Raw genomic sequence first — 24,708 nt, 5'->3', positions numbered from 1 at the left:
TCGGCCTCCCAAAGTGCTGGGATTACAGGCTTGAGCCACCGCGCCCGGCCTGGGTCCACTGTTTTTCTTTCTGTGTTTCCTCTGGTCCTCAGTCTCCATAGTGGCTATTTACCAACAACAAGTAACTCTAACCTACAAGGAAGAAGGTTGGGGTAAGGAGGTGGGAGAAGTATTTTACAAGCCAGGCAATACCCAGGGAAAACCATTAAATTTCATTTATTTATGAAGAGATGATGTATTTGTTCCTGAACAAGGGTACAAACTGCTTAACCATCCCCAATTTCATTTCTCTGTTACGCTATAAATTAGATGAATTACCTCTGCTAAGGTTACATTTTATGGTTGTTACTTTTTATTCATCTCAAGTGTCACCATCAGCAGTATCTATTTCTGCAAGGATGAAAATATGCCATATCTGTACTTTTCAGCCATTTAGCCATTAGCCACATGTGATTACTTAAAATGTACTTAAAGAAACTGAAAAACTGAATTTTTAATTAATTTCATTCTAACTCTAAAGAGTCACATGTGGCTACCATCTGGACAGCTCACACCTAGATATCAACTGGACTAATGAAGTGGTTTCCTAACTTAAACTAAAACTTAAATTTTAATAAAAATTTTAAAACGTTTTTATGAATTTCCAATATGATCCCAGTATTACTTTTAGTACCTGTTGACTCTGTAAAACTCCTAAATTACAGCTCATCTACACACAGTTGAAAAATAGCAGTATCTGTATGTTTGAGATATGACTAGTTCTAGATGACACCTGGAGACCCCATGGACTTACAGAGACCCTTCCAGTGATTTCTAAGGTACCTGGGAATCTGTGGCCAATAAATTGGTAATCACTGAATTAGTGAGTTTTTTTTAGGATATCGGGCTGCATAAAATCTGACAGCTTGATTGAGAAAAAGCGGGCAGGGTGCCATTTCATTCAATTAAGGTCTTGTATTCATTCCGTTTAATAAATGTTTGTGTCTGTCTATGATGTGCTAGCCACTGTGCCAGTAAATGGATATAGCTATGATCTGACTTGCAGAGGAAATCCAAACTAGTATCTTCCCTGCCATGCAACAAGGGCTACATTGCAAGGCTGCACAGAGTGCTACTGGAGCACAGAGGTGAGTCAGAGGCTTCCCACAGACACACATACGAGCGGAAACAGGAAGTCTTCATATATCACCATAATGTCAAGGAATACTGGCCGGGAGTTAGGAGAGCTGGGCACTAGGAACGCTTTGAAACTGAATAGCTGTGTGATTTCAGAGGTTATGTTGCTTCTCTACTACGTTTTAGTGCCGAACTTTCACTGTTTCTCTCCCTTCTCTTCTTGGTGGGAAAAGCACAATTTGGGGTCAACAGATTCGGCTCAGGTCTAAGTCGCCTGCGGAGGCCACGTCGCCAGGAAACGACGTCTCCCCAACACCTTCCCTCCCAGTCCGGGCTCTCAGCAGGGATTCATCCTGTCACTCTCCCAACGACCCCCGGGCACACCTCCGGCAGATGCTTCTCGGGAGCAAAGATGACCCGGAGGACCGGGGGAGGGCCTTTCCATGTGCAGGACTCGCGATCTTCCCAGTGCCCCAGAGCCAAGGACCCCACGGCCGCCTACCCCAGCCCGCGGGACCGAACCTGCTCACAACTACAACTCCTTAGGTCCCCCTTGAACACTGCCGGAAACGGAAATTCACCCACGCGCCGACTCGCCGGAGGGAAACAAAAAGGCAGAGAAAAAGAGACCGCCGCCTGGACCACTTTCAGGGGTGAGCAGGAAGAAAGACTAGTCGACAGCTGAGTGCGGACGCCGGCGCAGTCTGCGCAGTACGTTCCACCGGCTCCCTCCCGATTCAGCCCCACCCCGCTCTCGGAATCCGCCGCCTCAACTCCGGCAGTGGGACTCCGGAACCGCGTGCACCGCGCTCTCACGAGTCCTCGCCGAAAGCCAGGGCAGCTGTGCGGCCTGGCGCTGGTTACTTGATGCCGTGCAAAAGCCAGAAGGAGACATATTTGGTTCTGGCCGCCCCGCAGTCACTGTACCCGAGGCGAATGGACTATGGCTGGATTGGGAGTCCACTTCTTCCCCTGTAAAGATGACAGACGAGGGGGATCTCGCGTTCCGGGGGTGCCCTATAGCCCTCGTTTGGCCGGAATTGGTGGCTCACGCCTGTAATCCCAGCCCTTTGGGAGGCCAAGGCGGGAGGATCACTTGAGCCCTAGGGTTCAAGACCAGCCTGGGCAACATAGGGTGACCCTGTTTTGCGGGGGGAAAAAAAAGCCGGGCACGGTGGCTCACGCCTGTAAGCTCAGCACTTTGGGAGTCTAAGGCGGGAGGATTGCTTGAGCCCAGGAGTTCAAGACCAACGTGGGCAACATAGGGAGGCTATGTCTCTCAAAAAAAAAAAAAAAAAGTCATCAGCGTCGTGGCGGGCGCCTGTGGTCCCTGTGGTCCCAGCTACTCTAGAGGCTGAGGCAGGACGATCGCTTGAGCCTGGGAGGCGGAGGTTGCAGTGAGCTGAGATCCAGCCGCTGGACTCCAGCCTGGGCGACAGAGCAAGACACTGTCTCAAAGAAAAATAAATAAAATAAGGCCCTCTTTTTCCAGGACCAACAGACTCTGAGGGCAGGGACAAACGGACCCAGCCTAAACTTCCTCGCTTTCCCTGCTTCCAGGAAAGGGGCTTTCCCTGAGGGAATGTAGCATCTTGCCATTTTCTTCCTGCACGGCTTTGCCTCCCAGGGATCCACCCATTGCCACCTGAGGAAATGCTTTGGAGCCCATCTAACCCCCAGCCCAGCTACTTGGGACGCCTACAGAGCGTACATTGTCAGAGGATGCATCTTCCTCTAGTCTTGGAGGGTTTATTTTCAATATGATCCCACTGGTGCACTCAAGGCTCAATTCTACACCAAAAAACTAGGCCCACTCCTGTCACTGACATCCCCAGGCTTCAGGTCCTGTCACAGGGACCTTGATTTCGCCCCCAGCAGCCCCCAGGTATTCACTCTGCATAGACTATATACTGGGTGCTAGACTAGGGAGGCTACCCACGTGGCACATGCTTTCCTTATCCCTGAAGAGCTTAGGATGTAACTTCTTCACACTAGGCCTCTTACTTCTTGGAGATGTCAGTGTCGGGTAGATAATCCTTCTAACATCCTTTTTGTCTCATGAAGCCTACTCTTGTCCTCTGCCCTACCTCAGCTTCCCCCTCCCTCCATGATCAGACCTTAGAACTTGTCAGGTCCAAGGACTGCAATCCTCACAGTATCCCACTCTGACCACCACCTCCTGTCTAGAGCAATGGAGAGACTTCGAAGGTGAAAGCCGTCTTTGTTACTGGTTCTCCTATGCTCCCTCGCCTGGCTCCTGCAGGTGGTTGACTTCTCCAGGGACACAATGACCAGTGCCCAGCAGGTCCCACTCCTCCCACCAGCTCCAGGCAGTTTTGTTATAGAGTAACTCTTCTGAGACACCGCTCCTTTCCCCAGCACCTAAGGAAGTATTTCTAGTAAGTTCCAGTAGTATAGCACCGGTGACTCCCCTGACATGCAGAGGGCTGTGGCTGGGTTCCTCTGATGAGGTGCAGAGGCAGGGCACTAAGAGAGGAGGACTCTCCTGAGTTCTCTACCTCAGCCCTAGACTAGTGGCTGCTACTCCTATACTTCCTACTAGTCTGTGCCTGGTTACTCTTCTTCCCTGTTGCAACGAACAATTCCCTATGTACACTTGTCCTGTTCAAATGATTGTGTGGCTTCTCTTTCCTAATAGAACTCTGACCAATACACTATCATTTGCCAACAACTCCCAAAGTTTTATCAGTGACTCAGACCTCTAACCTGAACTCCAGCTGCCTCCATGACATATCCATTTGGATGTTTAATAGACATTTCCAAAGTGATATGCCCAACAGAACTCAGGATCTTCCCTCTCAAACCAACTGCTCAGCAGTCTTATGATCTCAGTTGATGGCAATTCAGAACTGAATTGCAGGACACCCAGTTTGTATCTGCAGAGAACTGGAGAACTGCTTAGTGTGGAAAACCCACACATTTGGTGTCAGAAGTGTGTGAGTAGAAACAGTTTTCCTTTTATGTCTGTTGGATGGATAATGATGAACCTAGCAGGGCACAGAAAGCTAGGCAGCAGTGAAACTGAGAATGAAGTTATAGTTAATAGCAGAGAATGAAAAAGAAAAGGCAGATAAAACATTTTGAAGAAAGCACAGTAATGTATTCCCAACAGGATTTATGGGATGAAGGAGAGAAGAGGCAACGATAACTACAAAATTTCTAGCCTGAGAGACTGGTAGAAAAAAATGGTGGTATCAGGGACAGATGGGGTTATTAAGAAAAAGGATTGGATTTTTAAAATGAAGATCTGGTGTAAAATTATCCTCAGGAAAATTGGAAATCCAGGCACGTACTTCTCTCCATCATGCCCTTGCATAGTGCAGTCCCTCTGCGTGTCCATGCCTCGCCTCCCCCTCCCTAGGATTCCTCTTCCTCTCTTAAGACCCATCTCAAATATCACCTAGACTTATAGGAAACTGGATAGCTGAGGTTTCAAACCTTTATCCCTTTAACCTTTTTTTATAACAAGTTATAACAATCTTTTGCTAAATCTAACTTTATATTCACCATTTTAACTAGCATCATTTCCGTTTCCAAGACCTGTTTTGTGTGAAAGTGCAGCTAAGTTTACAGTCAATCAAGATCAGAATAAAAGAATCTACCAAAAAAATTAACAAGATCCCCTTCTAATGCATAATCTTCCATCCATCAGGCTGTAAATGAAATACCTAACATAAAACAAAGCTGTATGTTTTCTGGGTATGTACCTATATAACTGTAGGGAACATGATTTGGGAGGATATACACTTAGAAAAGACTGGGGTCACATGTGGTAGTCAAGGGAGTCTTCAGCTTTCTTTTTGATAGAAATATATATATATGTATTATAATTTTAAATTTTTAATGAAAAACAGTATTTTTCCTTTTTTTTTCCTTGATCTGTCAACAGGTTATATTTTTCCAATATCAGCTAAACATTTGCTTCCCAGAAAGCTTAGTTATCTTTTCAGAATTTATTCAGGTTAAAATAAAAGATTTAGACAATGAATTAAAAATCTAAGATGGTATTTGCCTACTTTATACACAACAGTACCTTGATGCTGCTAAAGCAATTCAAGTATAATTTTTCTTTTCTTTTCTTTTCTTTTTTTTTTGAGACAGAGTCTCAAAGCTCCAGTGCTGGTGGACCATGCCTGAAATGCGAAGAGCTCCCCAGGGGCAGCCTCCAGGGCCACACACCAGCCTCACACTCCTTCCACACTGCATCTTCCCCCAGGACCACACACCAGCCTCACACTCCTTCCACACTGCATCTTCCCCCAGGACCACACACCAGCCTCACACTCCTTCCACACTGCATCTTCCCCCAGGCCCACAGAAACAACTCACATGGCTTTGCCAGCATGTGTGTGCACAGGCAGGTTTTGCTTATCTTGTCCTGCCAGCCTGCATGTATGTGTACACCCGGCCGTGCAACTGCTGCAGCAGGAGTGCAGTCTGCTCCACTCTCCCCTCTGACCACCAAGAGTCAGAGCCTTGGCAGGCACAGAGCCAGCCAGCCCAACCCCATCCCTGCCAGTGCCCACACATTTGCCAGCACTGCCCCAAGTGAAACTAGGCATGGAGAACAGCAGACTCTCCCCAATGCTGAGCACTCCCCAGCACCCTGCTCCCATGTCAACACCACTACCGGTGCAACCACATGCAGTCACCAGCAGGGGCCCCCACCATGCAAGCTGTATTCCCTTTGCCACTGTGGTAAATGCTGGCACAGAGGCAGGCACACCAGCATCCACTAGCACCCTACTGCAGCCATGCTGCTGCTGCCACTGCTGCTGGCACATGCAAATGAGGATGGATTCCACTGTCTCTGTACTACTAAATGCTTTGGCTGACACCACCAATTAGAGTGTAGTGACCAGCCATCTGAGAGCATCTTGGCTTACCCAGTGCAGTGGATTCTTAACCTCGAGGAGACAGAACAAAGTTGGGACTCAACACAAGTCCTCCAGAGTTAGAGCATGCAGTCCAGGAGTTGGGAGCTGAGTCCTGGCCGTCTCAAATCTTCCAGAAATGAAGCCAGTTGACTGAATCCACCTTATATAACAGTGAAACCCTCAAGGTCATCAATAGGATAAAAGGAAAAAACCCATCCAAAGGTCAGCAACTTCAAAGACTGAAGAAACATAACACTGCAAAGATAAAAAAGAACCAGTGCAAGAACTCTGATAACTCAAAAAACCAGAGTGCCATCGTTCCTCCAAACAGCTGCACCACTTCTCCAGCAAGGGGTCTGAACCAGGCTGAGATGGCTGAAATGACAGAAATAGAATTCAGAATATGGATAGGAATGAAGATCATCAAGATGCAGGAGTATATTGAAAGCCAATCTAAGGAAGCTAAGAATCATGATAACAATGCAGAAACCAACAGACAAAATAGCCAGTACAGAAAAGAATGTAACCAACTTGACAGAGCTAAGAAACACACTACAAGAATTTGATTAATAGCAGAATAGACCAAGTGGAAGAAAGTATCTCAGGGTTTGAAGACTGGCTTTCTGAAAGAAGACAGGCAGACATGAATGAAGAAAATAAAATACAAGGGAAGGAATAAAACCTCTGAGAATATGGGATTATGTAAAGAGACCAGATCTATGACTCATTGGTGTCCTTGAAAGAGATGGAGAGAGTATAAGCAACTTGGGAAATATATTCCAGGATATCATTTATGAGTACTTCCCTGACCTAGCTAGAGAGAATGACATTCAAATTCAGAAACTGCAGAGAATCCTAGTAAGATAGTTCACAAGAAGATCATCCCCAAGACACAAACTCATTAGATTCTCCAAGGTCAAAATGAAAAAATATATATATATATTAAAGGCAGCTAGAGAGAAAGGTCAGGTCACCTACAAAAGGAACCCCATCAGGCTAACAGTGAAACTTTCAGTGGAACCTCTACAAGCCAGAAGAGATTGGTGGCCTACCTTCAACATTCTTAATAAAAAGAAATTCCAACCGAGAATTTCATATCTGGCCAAATTAAGCTCCATAAGTGAAAGAAGAATAAGATCCTTTTCAGACAAGCAAATGCTGGGAGAATTTGTCATGACAAGACCTACCTTATAAAAGCTCCTGAAGACAGCACTAAATGTGAAAGGGAAAGACCATACCAGCTACTACAAAAACATACTGAAGTATGCAGACCAGTGATAGTATAAAGCAACCACACAAAGAAGACCACATAATAACCAGCTAACATCATGATGACAAGATCAAATCCACACATATCAATACTAACCTTGAATGTAAATTGGCTAAATGCCCCAATTAAAAGGCACACCATTGCAATCCAGATAAAGAATTAAGACTCATTGGTATGCTGTCTTCAAGAGACTCATCTCACATGCAATGACACACATAGGATCAAAATAAAGGGATGGAGAAAAATCTACCAAGCAAATGGAAAACAAAAAAAATCAGGGGTTACAATCCTAACTTCAGACAAAACAAACTTTACAAACCAACAAAGATAAAAAAAAAAAAAAAACCCCACAAAGAAGGGCATTACATAACGGTGAAGTGTTCAACTGAACAAGAAAACTTAACTATTCTAAATATTAATATATATGCATCCAAAACAGGAGCACCCAGATTCATAAAGCAAGTTCTTAGAGACTTTCAAAGAGACTTAGACTCCCACACAATAGTAGTGGGAGATTTTAACATCTCACTGACAGTATTAGGTAGATCACTGGGGCAGAAAATTAACAACGATGTTCAGGACTTGAACTCAGCACTGGATCAAATGGACTTGATAGACATCTACAGAACTCCCTTCCCTAAAATAACAAAATATACTTTCTCATCACCACATGGCACATACTCCAAAATCAGTTACAGAATCATACACAAAACACTCCTCAGCAAATGTAAAAGAACTGAAATCATAACAACCAACCTCTCAGCCCATAGTGCAATCAAATTAGAAATCAAGACAAAGAAATTCACTCAAAATCATATGATTACATGGAAATTGAATAACCTTCTCCTAAAAGACTTTTGGGTAAATAATGAACTTACGGCTAAAATTAAGAAGTTCTTTGAAACTAATGACAAAAAAGATAGAACATACCAGAATCTCTGGGACACAACCAAGGTGGTATTAAGATGGAAATTTACAGCACGGAATACCCGCATCAAAAAGTTAGAAATATCTCAATTTAACAACCTAACATCACAACTAAAATAACAACAGAACCAAGAGAAAACCAGTCCCAAAGCCAGCAGAAGACAATAAATAACCAAAATCAGAGCTGAACTGAAGGAGATTGAAACACAAAAGTATTCGAAAGATCAATGAATCCAGGAATTGGTTTTTTGAAAAATATCAATAAAATAGAAAGACTGCTAGCTAGACTAATAAGAGAGAAAATCCATATAAACACAATCAGAAACAATGGAGGAGATATTACCACTGACTCCAAAGAAATACAAATAACCATCAGAGAATGTTTTGAATACCTCTATGCACACACAAGAAAATCTAGAAGAAATGTATAAATTCCTGGACACATACACCCTCCCAAGACCAAGCCAGGAAAAAACTGAATCCCTGAACAGACCAATAATGAATGAGCTCTGAAATTGAATCAGTAACAAATAGCCTACCAAAGGAAAAAAAAAGCCCAAGTCCAGACAGATTCACAGCTGAATTCTACCAGAAGTACAAAGGAGCTAGTACTATTCCTGCTGAAACTCTTCTCAAAAATTGAGGAGGAGGGACTCCTTCTCCTTCATAACTCACTCTGTGAAGCCAGCATCATTCAATACCAAAACCTGGCAGAGACACAACAAAGAAAAGGAAACTTCAGACAAATATTCTTGGTGAACATCAATGCAAAAATTCTCAACAAAACTCAGTAAACTGAATCCAGCAGCACATCAAAAAACTTATCCATCACAGTTAAGTAGGCTTTATCCCTGGGATGCAAGGTTAGTTCACAAATCAATAAATGTGATTTGTCACATAAAGAGAACTAAAGACAAAAACCACATGATTATCTCAATAGATGCAGAAAAGGCTTTTGATAAAAATCAACATCCATTCATGTTAAAAATTCTCAGTCAACTAGGTATTGAAGGAACATACCACAAAATAATAAGAGCCATGTATGACAAACCCACAGTCAACATCATACTGAATGGGCAAAAGCTGGAAGCATTCCCGTTGAAAACTGGCACAGTCAAGCATGCCCTCTCTCACCAATTCTATTCAACAAAATATTGGAAGTCTTGGCCAGAGAAATCAAGCAAGAGAAAGAAAGAAAGGGCATAAAAATTGAACAAGAGGAAGTCAAACTATTCCTGTTGGCAGATCATCCTATATCTAGAAAACCCCATAGTCTTGGCCCAAAAGCTCTTTAAGCTGATATGTTCAGCAGGCTCAGGATACAAAATCAATGTACAAAAATCACTAACATTCCTATACACCAACATCAGTGAAGCCAAGAGCCAAATCAGGAATGCAATCCCATTCACAATTGCCACAAGAGAATAAACTACCTAGGAATATAGTTAACCATGGAAGTAAAAGATCTCTACAATGAGAGCTACAAAACACTGCTCTAAAAAAATCGAGATGACACAAAAAAATGGAAAAAATTCTATGCTCAAGGATAGGAAGAATCAATATTGTTAAAATGCTCATACTGCCCAAAGTAATTATACCTTTGATGCTATTCCTATTAAACTACCAATGACATTCTTCACAACACTAGAAAAAATTTATCTTAAAATTCACATGGAACAAAAACAAAGAACTTGAATAGACAAGGCAATCCTAAACAAAAACAACAAAGCTGGAGGTATTATGCTACCCTACTTTGAACTATACTACAGGACTCCAGTACCTAAAACAGTATGGTACTGGTACAAAAACAGACACCAATAGAACAGAATAGAGAGCCCAGAAATAAGGACACATGCCTACAACTATCTGATCTTTGATAAAGCTGACAAAAACAAGCAATGGAGAAAGAACTCCCTATTCAATAAATGGTGCTGGGATAACTGGCTAGCTATATGCAGGAGATTGAAGCTGAACCCTTTATTTACGCCATATACAAAAATTAACTCAAGATGTATGAAAGACTTGGCCTGATGCAGTGGCTCATGCCCGTAATCCCCACACTTTGGGAGGCCCAAGCAGGCAGATCACCTGAAGTTCAAGACCAGCCTGGGAAACATAGAGAAACCCCAGTCTCTACCAAAAATACAAAAATTAGCTAGGCATGGTGGTGCACACCTGTAGTCCCAGCTACTCAGGAAGCTGAGGCAGGAGAAACAGTTGAACCTAGGAGGCAGAGGTGGCAGTGAGCCAAGACTGAGCCACTACTCTCCAACCTGAGTGACAGAGTGAGACTCCATCACAAAAAAAAAGAAAGAAAGAAAGGAAAGAAAGGAAAGGAAGAAAGGAAGGAAGAAAGGAAGGAAGGAAGGAAGGAAGGAAGGAAGGAAGGAAGGAAGGAAGGAAAGAAAGAAAGAAAGAAAGAAAGAAAGAAAGAAAGAAAGAAAGAAGGAAAGAAAGAAAGAGAGAGAAAGAAGGAGAGAGAGAGAGAGAAGGAAGGAAGGAAGGAAGGAAAGGAAGAAAGGAAGGAAGGAAGGAAGGAGGATTAAAGACTTAAATGTAAAAACTCTGGAAGATGGCTGGGGACAGTGGCTCAAGCCTGTAATCCCTGCAATTTGGGAGGCCGAGGCAGGTGGATCACCTGAGGTCAGGAGTTCAAGACCAGCCTGGCCAACATGGTGAAACCCCGTCTCTACTAAAAATACAAAAAATTAGCCAGGAATGGTGGCAGGTGCCTGTAATCCCAGCTACTCAGGAGGCTGGGGCAGGAGAATCACTTGAACCCAGGAGGCAGAGGTTGCAGTGAGCCCAGGTCACAACACTGCACTCCAGCCTGGATGACAGGACAAGACTCTGTCTGAAAAAAAAAAAAAAAACCCTGGAAGACAACCTAGGCAATACCACTCTGGATGTAGGAACAAGCCAAGACTTTATGACAAAGACACCAAAAGAAATTACTACAAAAGCAAAAATTGACAAATGAGATCTAATTAAACTAAGAATGTCTGCACAGTGAAAGAAACTGTCAACAGAATAAACAGACAACAACAGAACAGGAGAAAATTTTTGCAAACTATCCATCCAACAAAGATCTAATATCTAGCATCTATAAGGAATGTACACAAATTTACAAGAAAAAAAAGTTCCCATTCAAAAGTAAGCAAAGGACATGAACAGACACTTTTCAAAAGAAGACATATGTGATGGTTAATATTCAGTGTCAACTTAAATGGACTGAAGGATGCAAAGGATTTTTCCTGGGTGTGTCTGTGAGAATGCTGCCAAAGCAGATTAACATTTGAGACAGTGGACTGGGAGAGGCAGACCCACCCTCAATCTGGGTGGGCACCATCTAAATAGCTGCCAGCGTGGCAAGAATAAAACAGGCAGAAGAACATGGAATGATTTGACTTGCTGAGTCTTCCAGCCTTCATGTTTCTCCCATGCTAGATGCTTCCTGCCCTCGAACATCAGACTCCAAGTTCTTCAGCTTTTGGACTCTTGGACTTACACCAGTGTTATGCCAGGGTCTCTCGGGTCTTTGGCCACTGCAGACTGAAGGCTGCACTATGAATTTCCCTACTGTTGAGGTTTGGGACTCGGACTGATTCACCACTGCCTTCCTTGCTCCTCAGCTTGCTGACAGCCTATCATGGGACTTCACTTTGTGATCGTGTGAGTCATTTCTCCTAATAACCTCCCTTTCATATATACATATATCCTGTTAGTTCTGTCCCTCTAGAGTACCCTAATACAACATACATGTGGCCAACAAGCATATAAGAAAAGGATCAACATCATTGATCATTAGAGAAATGCAAATCAAAACCACAATGAGATGCCATCTCACACCAGTCAGAATGGCTATTACAAAAAATAACAGATGAACAAGAAATAACAGATGCTGATGAGGTTGTGGAGAAAAATGAACACTTATGCACTGGGTTTTTTTGTTTGTTTGTTTAAGACACAGTCTTGTTCTGTCACCCAGGTTGGGGTGTAGTGGCACAATCTCGGCTCACTGCAACCTCTGCCTCCCTCGTTTAAGCAATTATTTTGCCTCAACCTCCCTAGTAGCTGGGATTACAGATGTATGCCACCATGCCCAGCTAATTTTTGTGTTTTTAGTAGAGACCGGGTTTTGCCACATCGGCCAGGCTGGTCTCAACCTCGGTGATTCCTGACCTCAGTGATCTACCCGCCCCAGCCTCCCAAAGTGCTGGGATTACAGGTGTGAACCACTGCACCTGGCCAGGAAAACTTAAAACACTGTTGATAGGAGTGTAAATTAGTTCATCACAACTTTTTTGGCTCTAGGAACCAGTTTCATGGAAGATGATTTTTTCATGTACCAGGGGTGTAGGGGAGATGGTTTGGGGATGATTCAAGCACATTTTATTTATTTATTTATTTATTTATTTATATTATTATTTTTTGAGATGGAATCTCACTCTTGTCACCCAGGCTGCAGTGCAATGGCATGATCTAGGCTCACTGCAATCTCTGCCTCCCAGGTTCAAGTAATTCTCCTGCCTCAGCCTCCCAAGTAACTGGGATTACAGGCATCCGCCACCACACCTAGCTAAGTTTTGTATTTTTAGTAGAGATGGGGTTTCACCATGTTGGCCAGGCTGGTCTCAAACTCCTGACCTCAGGTGATCCACCTACCTCAGCCTCCCAAAGTGCTGGAATTATGAGCATGAGCAACTGTGCCCGGAACAGGCACATAACATTTATTGTGCCCTTTATTTCTATTATTATTACATTGTAATGTGTAATAATTATATGCCTCACCATAATGTAGAATCAGTGGGAGCCCTGAGCTTGTTTCTCTGCAACTAGAGGTCCCATCTGGGAATGATGGGAGATAGTGACAGATGCACACTGCAGGGGAAGTGCATTAGATCATCAGGCATCAGATTCTCATAAGGAGCATGCAACCTAGACCTCTCACATGTTCAGTTCATGATAAGGTTGGTGCTCCTATGAGAATCTAATGCCACCATTGATCTGACAGCAGGCAAAGCTCAGGCAGTAATGCGAGTGATGGGGAATAGCTGTAAATACAGATGAAGCTTCGCTTGCTTGCTCACTACTCCTACTGCTGTGTGGCCCAGTTCCTCACCAGGATCATGAACCTAGTCCATGGCCCACAGGGTTGGGGACCCTTGATCTAATGTGACAATTTTGGAAATCAGATTCTATATCCCCTATTTGTTGTTGCGGTTGTTTCTGCTGTCTGTTATTGTTGTTCAGTGTTTAATGAACCTTCTGAAATAATTTTGTAGTCTGGGGCTACTCTTCAACTCTCAGCCAGGCAGTTTACATCTCTCCCTTAGCCTTCACTTCCTGCTTGCCCAGAGCTTCAAGGTCAGTCAGAGGTGAAAGCTTTGAGCATTCCCAGGTCTTTACTGAACATGTACACAGCCCTACATTTGGGAGTAGCCCTTTAACTGTTTTTGACAAATGCCCTCAGGGAAAAGGCTTTTGCATTAAGTGACCTCTTAGGACAAATAAAGACATCCTGGCAATGTGATGTTTCTGAAAACCAGCAGCCAAGTCAAATGACAGTTCTTTGGGAATGAGGCTTGGAAGGAAATCCAGCCCCATTCTGTCTTTCCAGTGGCTGCCAGGCTATTGGTCTTCACTGTAATTGTGGGCTGTTAATTTTCAAGGCTGCAGTGGAGCCAGTGAGGAGGGGATGAGAATAGAACAGGGCAAGTTAAAAATACCATACTGCTTGCTGTTTTTAATGAGATTTTTCATTTTGTTTGTTTCTGTGTGTATATATATACACACACATATATATACATATACATACACACACACACACATGCACACATATAGTAAATGGAAAATAAATCTTGGGGCCCCAAAAATCACTAAGCTAAAGGGAAAAGTCAAGCTGGAACCTGCTTAGGGCAAATCTGCCTCCCATTCTATTCAAAGTCATCCCTCTATTCACTGAGATAAATGCATATCTGATTGCTTCTTTTGGAAAGGCTAATCAGAAACTCAGAAGAATGCAACCATTTGTCTCTCACCTACCTGTGACCTGGAAGCCTTCTCACTGCTTGAGCTGTCCCATTTTTCTTGACAGAACCAATGTATATCTTACATATATTGATTGATGTCTCATGTCTCCCTAAAATGTGTAAAACCAAGCTGTGCCCTGATGACCCTGGGCACATGTCATCAGGACCTCCTGAGGCTGTATCACAGATGTGCATCCTCAACCTTGGCAAAATAAACTTTCCAAATTAACTGAGACTTTTCTCAGATATTCAAGGCTAACATTTTGGCAACCATGAAGAGATTCTGGGTGGAGGCCCCCCTGAACTTTGACAAATCTCCTATCGGTGCTCGGTACCAGCTTGAACTATCTTTATGGCTCAAACCAACAGGACAATTTGCTGAGGCCTGGAAGCACCCTTTCCAGAGAGTCAATGATCTTTCAAAATTTGATCAAGATCTAAAGTTTATTTTGATGTACAACTCCTTTTTTTGGAGTTTTACTAGCTTCCAACACAAGAAAGGCAAGTTTTTCCTGCTTTGATAATGATGAAATGCAGGTAACTCCTTTATGGAGTTTGAGCTTGCTTCCAATAGGGAAGACAAATTTGAGTTTTTTCCTGCTTCTAGGATGGTAGAGAGCAGCCTTCAGCCTGAGACCCATCCCTTACCTAAGGATGGGTAATTGAATTGGGATTCGTCTTGGCTAAAGTTAAGATTAAAAACCAGTTGGTTTTGATTTGCATTTCTCTGATGGCGAGTGATGATGAGCATTTTTTCATGTCTGTTGGCTGTATGGATGTCTTCTTTTGAGAAATGTCTGTTCATATCCTTTGCCCACTTTTTGATGGGGTTGTTTGTTTTTTTCTTGTATATGTGTTTGAGTTCTTTGTAGATTCTGGATATTAGCCCTTTGTCAGATGAGTAGGTTGCAAAAATTTTCTCCCATTCTGTAGGTTGCCTGTTCACTCTGATGGTAGTTTCTTTTGCTGTGCAGAAGCTCTTTAGTTTAATGAGATCCCATTTGTCAATTTTGGCTTTTGCTGCCGTTGCTTTTGGTGTTTTAGACATGAAGTCCTTGCCCATGCCTATGTCCTGAATGGTACTACCTAGATTTTCTTCTAGGATTTTTATGGTATTAGGTCTAACATTTAAGTCTCTAATCCATCTTGAATTAATCTTCGTATAAGGGGTAAGGAAAGGATCCAGTTTCAGCTTTCTACTTATGGCTAGCCAATTTTCCCAGCACCATTTATTAAATAGGGAATCCTTTCCCCATTTCTTGTTTCTCTCAGGTTTATCAAAGATCAGATGGCTGTAGATGTGTGGTGTTATTTCTGAGGACTCTGTTCTGTTCCATTGGTCTATATCTCTGTTGTGGTAAATGCAAATCAAAACCACAATGAGATACCATCTCACACCAGTCAGAATGGCAATCATTAAGAAGTCAGGAAACAACAGGTGTTGGAGAGGATGTGGAGAAATAGGAACACTTTTACACTGTTGGTGGGATTGTAAACTAGTTCAACCATTATGGAAAACAGTATGGCGATTCCTCAAGGATCTAGAACTAGATGTACCATATGACCCAGCCATCCCACTACTGGGTATATACCCAAAGGATTATAAATTACTCTACTACAAAGACACATGCACACGTATGTTTATTGCGGCACTATTCACAATAGCAAAGACTTGGAATCAACCCAAATGTCCATCTGTGACAGACTGGATTAAGAAAATGTGGCATATATACACCATGGAATACTATGCAGCCATAAAAAAGGATGAGTTTGCGTCCTTTGTAGGGACATGGATGCAGCTGGAAACCATCATTCTTAGCAAACTATCACAAGAAGAGAAAACCAAACACCGCATGTTCTCACTCATAGGTGGGAACTGAACAATGAGATCACTTGGACTGGGGAAGGGGAACATCACACACTGGGGCCTATCATGGGGAGGGGGGAGGAGGGAGGGATTGCATTGGGGAGTTATACATGATATAAATGATGAATTGATGGGTGCTGACGAGTTGATGGGTGCAGCACACCAACATGGCATAAGTATACATATGTAACAAACCTGCACGTTATGCACATGTACCCTAGAACTTAAAGTATAATAAAAAATAAAAATAAAAAAAAAATAAAAGTAAAGCAGTAAGTTTTCGAGGCACACAATAATGTTTTGGGTTCACATAATATAGAAATTTAACTGTAATAAATGCTGAATAAATGCCAGGATTGTTTCTGTGTGCAAATGCAAAAAAAAAATAAAATAAAATAAAATAAAAAAAGCAAAACCTTAACTTCAAAAAAAAAAAAAAAAAAAGCCAGTTGGTTTTAATGTCTCTTTACCATGGGAGCATTCAGTAGTTGGAGAAGTTGTGCCATCTTTGTTTTGTTTAATTGTTTTTGTTGTTGTTGTTGTTGTTTTTGTTGTTGTTTTGTCTTTTTCCCATTGGGATTGATCAACTCTATCCAACTTGATCAAACTCAGCGGAAACTTCCAAATTATGGGGAACAAGACCTCTGAAGTGGCTAAATTCCTACACTGTGGTGGGGGAGAAAAATGTCCAAAAAAAGGAAAAAAAAAAAAAGAAAAAAAAACCAGGAAAGATTCTTTATTTTGATTACTTAAGGCTTTATTTACATAACAAGGCCAGCTTTTTGCTCGCCAGGCCAAACTGAAAGAGCAATGGCTGTCACCCCACACTGCGGTTCCATAGATAAGGGCTCTGGCTTCTTTTTTTCCACCAGGACAGCTTGGTGTGGTTCCTAAACCAAGCCATTTCTGGTTTGATACTTGGTACTTCTGAAATAGCAGCAATTTGTTCTAGCTGAATTATGGTAATGAGATTTAAAAAGATTTTTTTAAAGGAGCTCAATGATGAAAAGTCAGCTTAACTAAAAGCTAACTCCAAGATGTGTGCGTGTGTGTGTGTTTGTGTGTGTGTGTGTGTATGCGTGTGTGTATTTGTATTGAAAAGGCCTTCATATATATTTTTTTTCTCCCAGGACCTTGTCTCACTCTCTCTCTTTTTTAGCTAAAGAATTTTTTTCCTCAGTTGACTGAATTCTGGTTTTTTTCCACTTACTTCTGCTGTCTCTAATGCACCCTCTGCTGCATTAGGGACCTAAAATATTATAGTTTATAATAACCTGGCTTTCCTTCAAGAAAGCAGAGAAGGCCTCAGACCCCCTTTTGGGGAGAAACTTGTTTTTCCTTATGAAACCCCAAGAGTATAAACAGACAAGTTCATCTCAGCTCTTAAACTGCTTGCTTTTTGATTGTGTTACCTGACTTATTGACTAAAAGAGTTATTGTACCAAAGCCTACCCTGGTTTTTAAGGAAGAGTGTAGTTTAGACACTAGAAGTGTCTTCGTTTAAAAAACTTTTTAAGTGCACTGTGAAAGCATCACATTGTCTAGCCTCAAAATAATTCTCCCTTTTTGGAGACCCAGGATTCAGTGTGGGCTCTGCCCAGAGCTCAGAGACCTAGTCAAAAGATAGGTAGTTCCTATATAAATAAAAATGGTCTCCTCATATAATCCTACAACAGATTTCTTTTTTGTTTTTTTTCTGAGACAGAGTTTTCGCTCTTGTTGCCCAGGCTGGGGTGCAGTGATGCAATCTTGGCTCACTGCAACCTCTGCCTCCCGGGTTCAAGTGATTCTTCTGCCTTAGTCTCTCGAGTAGCTGGGACAAAGGCGCCCACCACCATGCCCGGCTAATTTTTGTATTTTTAGTAGAGACAGGGTTTCACCATGGCTGGGCAGGATACTCTTGATCTCCTGTTACCACATGATCCACCTGCCTCAGCCTCCCAAAGTGCTGGGATTACAGGCGTAAGCCACCATGCCCAGATATCCTATGACAGACTTCTGTAATTTTTATGTTTGATTTGGCATCCCTCTTTTTTTTTTTTTTTTCTGAGATGCAAACTCTCTCTGTCACCCAGCCTCAAGTGCAGTGACACAGTCTCAGTTCACTGAAACCTCTGCCTCCCAGGTTCAAGCGATTCTCCCACCTCAGCTGTAGCAGGATGAGCCACAGACAAAACTCCTCAGACATCGAGTTAAAGGAGGAAGGGGTTTATTCAGCCGGGAGCATTGGCAAGCCTCCTGTCTCAAGAGCTGAGCTCCCCAAGTGAGCAATTCCTGTCCCTTTTAAGGACTTACAACTCTAAGGGAGTCCACATGAGAGGGTCATGATCAATTGAGCAAGCAGGGGGTACGTGATTGGGGGCTGTATGTTCCAGTAATCAGAATGAGACAGAACAGGACAGGAATTTTCACAGTGCTTTTCCATACAATGTCTGGAATCTATAGATAACATAACCGGATAGGTCAGGGGTTGATCTTTAACTACCAGGCCCAGGGTGCAGCACCAGGCTGTCTGCCTGTGGATTTCATTTCTGCCTTTTAGTTTTTACTTTCTTCCTTGGAGGCAGAAATTGGACATAAGACAATATGAGGCATGGTCTCCTCCCTTATTCCCCCCCTTTGAGACTCTCATTCATTTTATTAGTGGGAGTTCTCACTTTCATCTTCACTATCTATGTCTTCCTGCATGACAGATTGATAGTGATTTATGTAGTACACTTGTGCTGAAGCATTCTGGTGAACTAGACTAGCAATGAAACCTTTTACCATTTGAATGAGTACAGGTAGTAAATAACGCATCAGTAAGCAGGTTCCTATTACTATTACAATTTTTATTATAACTCTTTAAATCCTCCTAGCACTAGGAACCATTTTAAAACATGGCCTCAGGGTCAAATCCGTGCCACACTTGTACAGGAACATGTGCCAGTTTCATCATGTTTTTAACCATATCTTCAACTACTTGCCCCTGATCCTCTATGTGCAAGCAACAACTGGTAAGGTTAAATTTTCTACAGACTTCTCTTTTAGCTGCTAGCAAGTAGTCAAGAGGCAATCTATTTTGATAGCATTTCTCATCTGAATTTCTTGCCAGGCCAGAATAGTCAAGGCTCTGCTGGTCTTATTAGTGATTAATTTTAAGACAGCTTGTAACTGTATGATTCGGTTGATCATGTAAATGGGGGTCCAGTATCCTAATGAGCTGTCTTGTGCCTAAGTAGCAGGCCTATAATATTGTATGATTCTCTCAGGGGGTTATTTAATATCTTTCTTATTTTTTTTTTTTTTATAGCTATTCTTCTCTTTTCACAGGAAGCACAGACAGGGAAGCCCAGGAGTTCGCCTGTCTTTATCGGCAGGAAGAGAGGTGGTTTAATAATGCCAATAACACAACTACCTGCCCACTGGTCAGGTAATTTGGTGTAAGGTCTATGTCTACATATCCAATATAATCCAGTGGCGGCTGTCCAGTCCTGGTGGGACTCTGGGTGGGTCTACACAGTTTGCAACTTTGGGAATTTACTAAATGGATTTTTCTTATTATGGTTAAAACTTCACTAGGTGGCTATTTTTGTAGTATTATTATACAGTTTTTGCCTAAGGCAGCTGAGTCTTCCTACAGGGAGGGTGAAGTCCTTCCCGGCTCTTGCTATGCAGTATTGTCTAATGATTGAGGCTTTTAGGACCTAGAAATTATCAGGGTGATTTTTTTTTATTTTTTTGAGCTGGGAATTCATCAGGAACTGGGTCTGAATTATCTCAGGTTTCCTATGGCCATTGATCTCTTATTGCAGTTCCTCCATATACGTAACATGAAGTGACATTGAGAGACTGGGTTATATGCTCCACTAATTGCAAAAACAAATTTCTTGATTTTCCTGGAATTTCTGGTACTGGCACATTCAGTTCATCATAGAAGGTTTGAAATACTAGCTCAAGAGAGCATTTATAAACTTTTCCTCAAACCATGATATTTACTTGAAGATCCAGTCCAGCTCCCTCAGTTTCTAGGGCTACACATTCTCCTTTTTTTAGTGAGGATTAAGGGGGTTTGTTATTACTAGTTCTAAGGGGTTACACTGACCACTGGTACAGGAAGGGCCACTTTTCCCTTGCCGAAGGTAGACAGGATTTTTTCATTTTTTATCCAAGTAGCCTAAATGACACAAGACCAGTATCCACATTTATTTTTGCACAGTCTTAATTTATGATAAATGTATGTATTTTCTGCCATATAGCCTCTTTCTTAATTAAGAGAACCACATCCTATTTCTAACTTATTATTATTAATGACAGCACAGGCATCAAATTTCAAGGTGACTTGTTTGGGCACCTCTTTTTTTTTTTTTTTTTTGGCTAACACTTTACTCATATTGTTTATGAATGCCCACCAGTCTTCAGTTCTTAATCTTATTTTAAAAAATGTGGTCATGGGAGGCTCAGATGGGTCATAACACACATCATGTTGGTCATTTCCTGGGCTACATACCTTGCATAGAATAACATTATACAAACAAGTTTTTCTTTTTTTTTTTTTTTGAGTTCCAGTACACTTATAATAACCATAAAATAATAGGACCATAGCAACCTTTTGTCCTACCTCAGTGACTTGATGTATACACTGGGAACAGCCCTCAGTCTGAGGAAGGTCAGTTGAAGTCCTTACTGTACAAGTCCAAATTTTAAGGAAAATGAGTCCCGCGATGAGTTTCCTCATGCTTTGGCCATGCACGGACCAGTCAGCTTTCAGGTGTGACTGCAGCAGGGCTTGTCATCTTCTTCAGAATCACTTTGCAGGGGTTGGCAAAGCTGCTCCCATCCATGTACAGTTCCTAGTCTACTGACGTTTAAGGATGGTCTTGGAGGTTGGGCCCACTAGAATAAACTGAGTCCAATAGTTTTACACAATTATGTAGAACTGGGCTCTCTGATACCAGGAGCAGGGTGGTGGGGTTTAGGGTGTTGTAAACTTCAATGGTTATGGGAGGATTTTCAGAGCAAGCTTGGTATCTAGTTACTCTAACATTCATTAGCTAATGATGTCCTTTGTATTTATTAAAGTCACCACAGCATGGGGGGACTTTACATTTGGGTTTTGCCCAAGAGTTAGCTTATCTGCTTCTTGTGCTAACAGGGCTATTGCTGCCAGGGCCCTTAGATATGGGGTCAGCCTTTGGAAACCCCATCTAGTTGTTTTGAGAGATAGGCCACTGGCCTTGGCCAGGACCCTACAGTCTGGGTTAAAACCCCAACTGCCATTTTTTCTCTTTTTGATACATAGGTTGTAAAGGGTTTTGTCAGGTCAGGTAGCCCCAGGGCTGGGGCCGACATGAGTTTTGTTTGTTTGTTTGTTTGTTTGTTTTAACTCATGAAAAGCTTGTTGCCGTTGGTTTTAATAGATGTAGTTTATCTAATCTACATTTTTATTAACTGTCACCCACTAAAATATTGACTTAAATCCTGTAGCTATTTGATTTCAAGCTTTAAATTGATCTGGTATTCCTTTCAGGAGTCCAGTTGCATCTAAATAGATGTAAGAATTAAAAGACCCATAAGGTGCTTCTCTCACTTTACGATGTCTTATTTTTTTCTCCCTCTGGTTGATGAAATGCCAGGGTGAAAGGGATAGCCAAACAGACTAAAGCACAAGTGCCACTCTAGTTATTTGGCAGAGTGCCCAGTAAAGGTCCACCAAAATACCACCACGTATCCGCTCGGTGATGAACAAAGGCTGACTGATTGATAAGCTCTTAAAAATCCTTAACCTTATTGCATCCCTTCAGGTCTCCAAGGAATGCTAAGTTTCCTCCCTGTCATGAGAGACATGAAGTGAACTTAGTGTGGGAGATGGAAACTGGATGGCCCTCGGGGGTTGACCTGCAGGGTGCTGGACCTTGGAATATAGCAGAGAGAGCTTGGCATGACTTATTACTCCAGGATGTAGAATCCTGGAAAAGAGTAACCATGCAGCCTATGCCTGGTCAACTGGAGGACCACCTTAGTGGAAAGGGGACAATCTGGGCCTCTGGTCTGCCATGTGCACAAGCATAACAATTGCTTTTATTTAACGTGCAGATGGAATATTTGATCCATTTTAACCAGGCATTTGCATCTTGGTACCCTGTCTTAATTGCTAAAATTTGTTTTAAGTCTTTAACTTCTATGATCCTCTAGTAAAATGAATGTATGATTTTAGGAAATTACAAAAACTGTTTGGGGCAATTTATCCTTGCTCTTTAGTGGTCCACAGAATGTTGGACCAACTACAGCATAAAAGCTCTACATTGGGGGCAAGACTCCTGGTTGGCACTGGGGTCTTTATTGAAATCTCCCCAGATTAAATGGTCCTAGTTTACTAATGCCCAGTCTGAGGAGAGTCAGGAGGGACAGAAGTACTTTTCTAAAGTAGAAAGCTGTCTTTGACTTGGCAAGTCTTCACAGGGTATAATAAGGCAAGCATTAAATGCAATAGTTTGAGGCAAAATTGACTTGGTTATGTTAATAACTAGATGGTCAGCAATAGAATGAGGAAAGAAGAAAGAGTAATAGAACAGATGAAAAGAGTTAAGTTTTTCTTAGCTTTAGTTTGGTAGGGTTTTCCCCTGGGACTATGGCCCACAACTCTGGAGGGGGTGGCACTTTCTTAACTCCGGTGTGATGAGTCCATGCTTTTTTGCTGTACAAACAGCAGTCTTGGTGGTTAGCAGCACAAGGTAGGGTCCTTCCCAGGCTGGCTCGAGTTTTTCTTCTTTCCACCCTTTGATGAGAATGTGATCTTCAGGCTGGTGCTGGTTTACTGGAAATTCTAGGGGTGGTACATATGCTAAAGGACTTGTAGTTTTTGAGGGAAAGGAAAGTGGAAGATAAACCAAGTATTTAATTGTTAAGAAATTGACCTTTTATTTTAAATGGGGGGACCTTGGCAGTGGACTTTATAGTCCTTAGTGTCTTTTTACTGAGAAATTTCCTTTAGCACTTATTTTTATTAGTTTTTAAACCAAAGAAAGCCAAATACCATTTTACATTTAACAATACTTTTTGTATGATTTTTATACCAGATAAGCTAAATTTTACCTTTATATTAGTGTGTTATTAATGTTAAACCAATTTTAATAAAACCTTGTAGACATATTTATCCAATTTTTAATGTTTGATCATAAGGTAAGATTTTATAGATTCTTTTTAACCTTTTATAATTTTTGCTGAAAAGCAGGTTGGTGCTTAAGAAAAACCTGCTATGCTTTTAATGTCCAGTTTACAGAAAAACTGGATGATACCTCTTTAACTTTAGCCAATGTTTACACACAGAATTTTCTTTCCAATTAACATTTTAAAACTTGATTAAACCTTTAAAACAAAATACTCATATTTTTAACCTTTTAATATAGGTAAACATTTGTATTCTTATGCTTCCTTATAATTCTTTTAGCAAAGTTATATTTTACTTTCCTTATAAACCTTGCACATAAACTGTTTTTTGGTTTTTGTTTTTTTTCATTTTACATTCAGGAGGCCTACTTACTTTTAAATTATACAACATTTCTTGCATAAATTCTTTTTTTATATAAACATTCTTCTCTTTCATGACTTTTGCAGGCAATTCTTCGACATGCTTCAACTTTCTGACATATTACAAATATTTCTTTCTTTAAATAACCAGTTAATTTATTTCAGGACAAGAATTTACCATATAATACTCCTTTTACATAAATTCCACCCCCCGTTTTTTCCTTTTTTTTTTTTTTTTTTTTTTTTGAAGATGATAACCATTCTTTTCCAAAGCAAACTTCTTTTATGTCTGTGGACCAGACTGTCTAAGGCCACAAGAATAGAAGTTAGTATAATACATGTTACACAGTTAACTTTTAGCAAACTTTACTTTTGTTGAAAACCTTGTAAGTTTGGGATTTTAATTATCCTTTGCTATTAATAAGACCTTGTTTTGTCCAAATTAACTTAGAATTGGTACAGATTTTCTTTTTTCTAACAGAATAGCCCCATACTTTAGGATTTTTGAGTTAGTAAGCTACTCTTTTGCTTTTTTGATTTAGGATAGTTCTGAACTGAACTAGTGAGGTGGGCTCACAATGACGTTTCATTTAAAAGCTTTTTTTTACTTTTTCTCTGTTAGCAAAGCAGTTGCCACTACAGATTGAATGCATGTGGGCCATCTGCAGGTTACTGGGTTAAGGATTTTTGATAGGGAGGCCTCAGTGCTTTCGGGATATGCCCTTGTTTACACTGACAACAAAGTGGTATTGGAGTGTTATAGGGTTATGAAGAATACCTTCAATTATCAATTACAGGATTTAAATTTACCTTGGCTTTTAAAGGAATCAGGTACACTTTGTTTTCTTAACTACTTGTATATATCTCTCTTTCTGTCTTTGACTTTCTCTCTCTCTCTCTCTTCTCTGTCTCTCTCTCTCTCCTCCCTGCCTCTCTCTCTGCCTCACTTATGCTGCAGTTCTCTCAACCACTGTGGAGAGATCTAAAACCAGCTGTAACCAAGCATCTATGTACGGGAACTGGTCTGGGTGCCCTGGGTTTACAGGTTACCTTGTGCCATACCTTTGAAACAAGGGACCTGTCCAGACT

Source organism: Trachypithecus francoisi, unplaced genomic scaffold (assembly GCF_009764315.1).
Source record: "Trachypithecus francoisi isolate TF-2019V2 unplaced genomic scaffold, Tfra_2.0 Lachesis_group9, whole genome shotgun sequence".
Lineage (NCBI taxonomy): Eukaryota > Metazoa > Chordata > Mammalia > Primates > Cercopithecidae > Trachypithecus > Trachypithecus francoisi.
Note: the sequence above shows the minus strand (reverse complement) of the source record.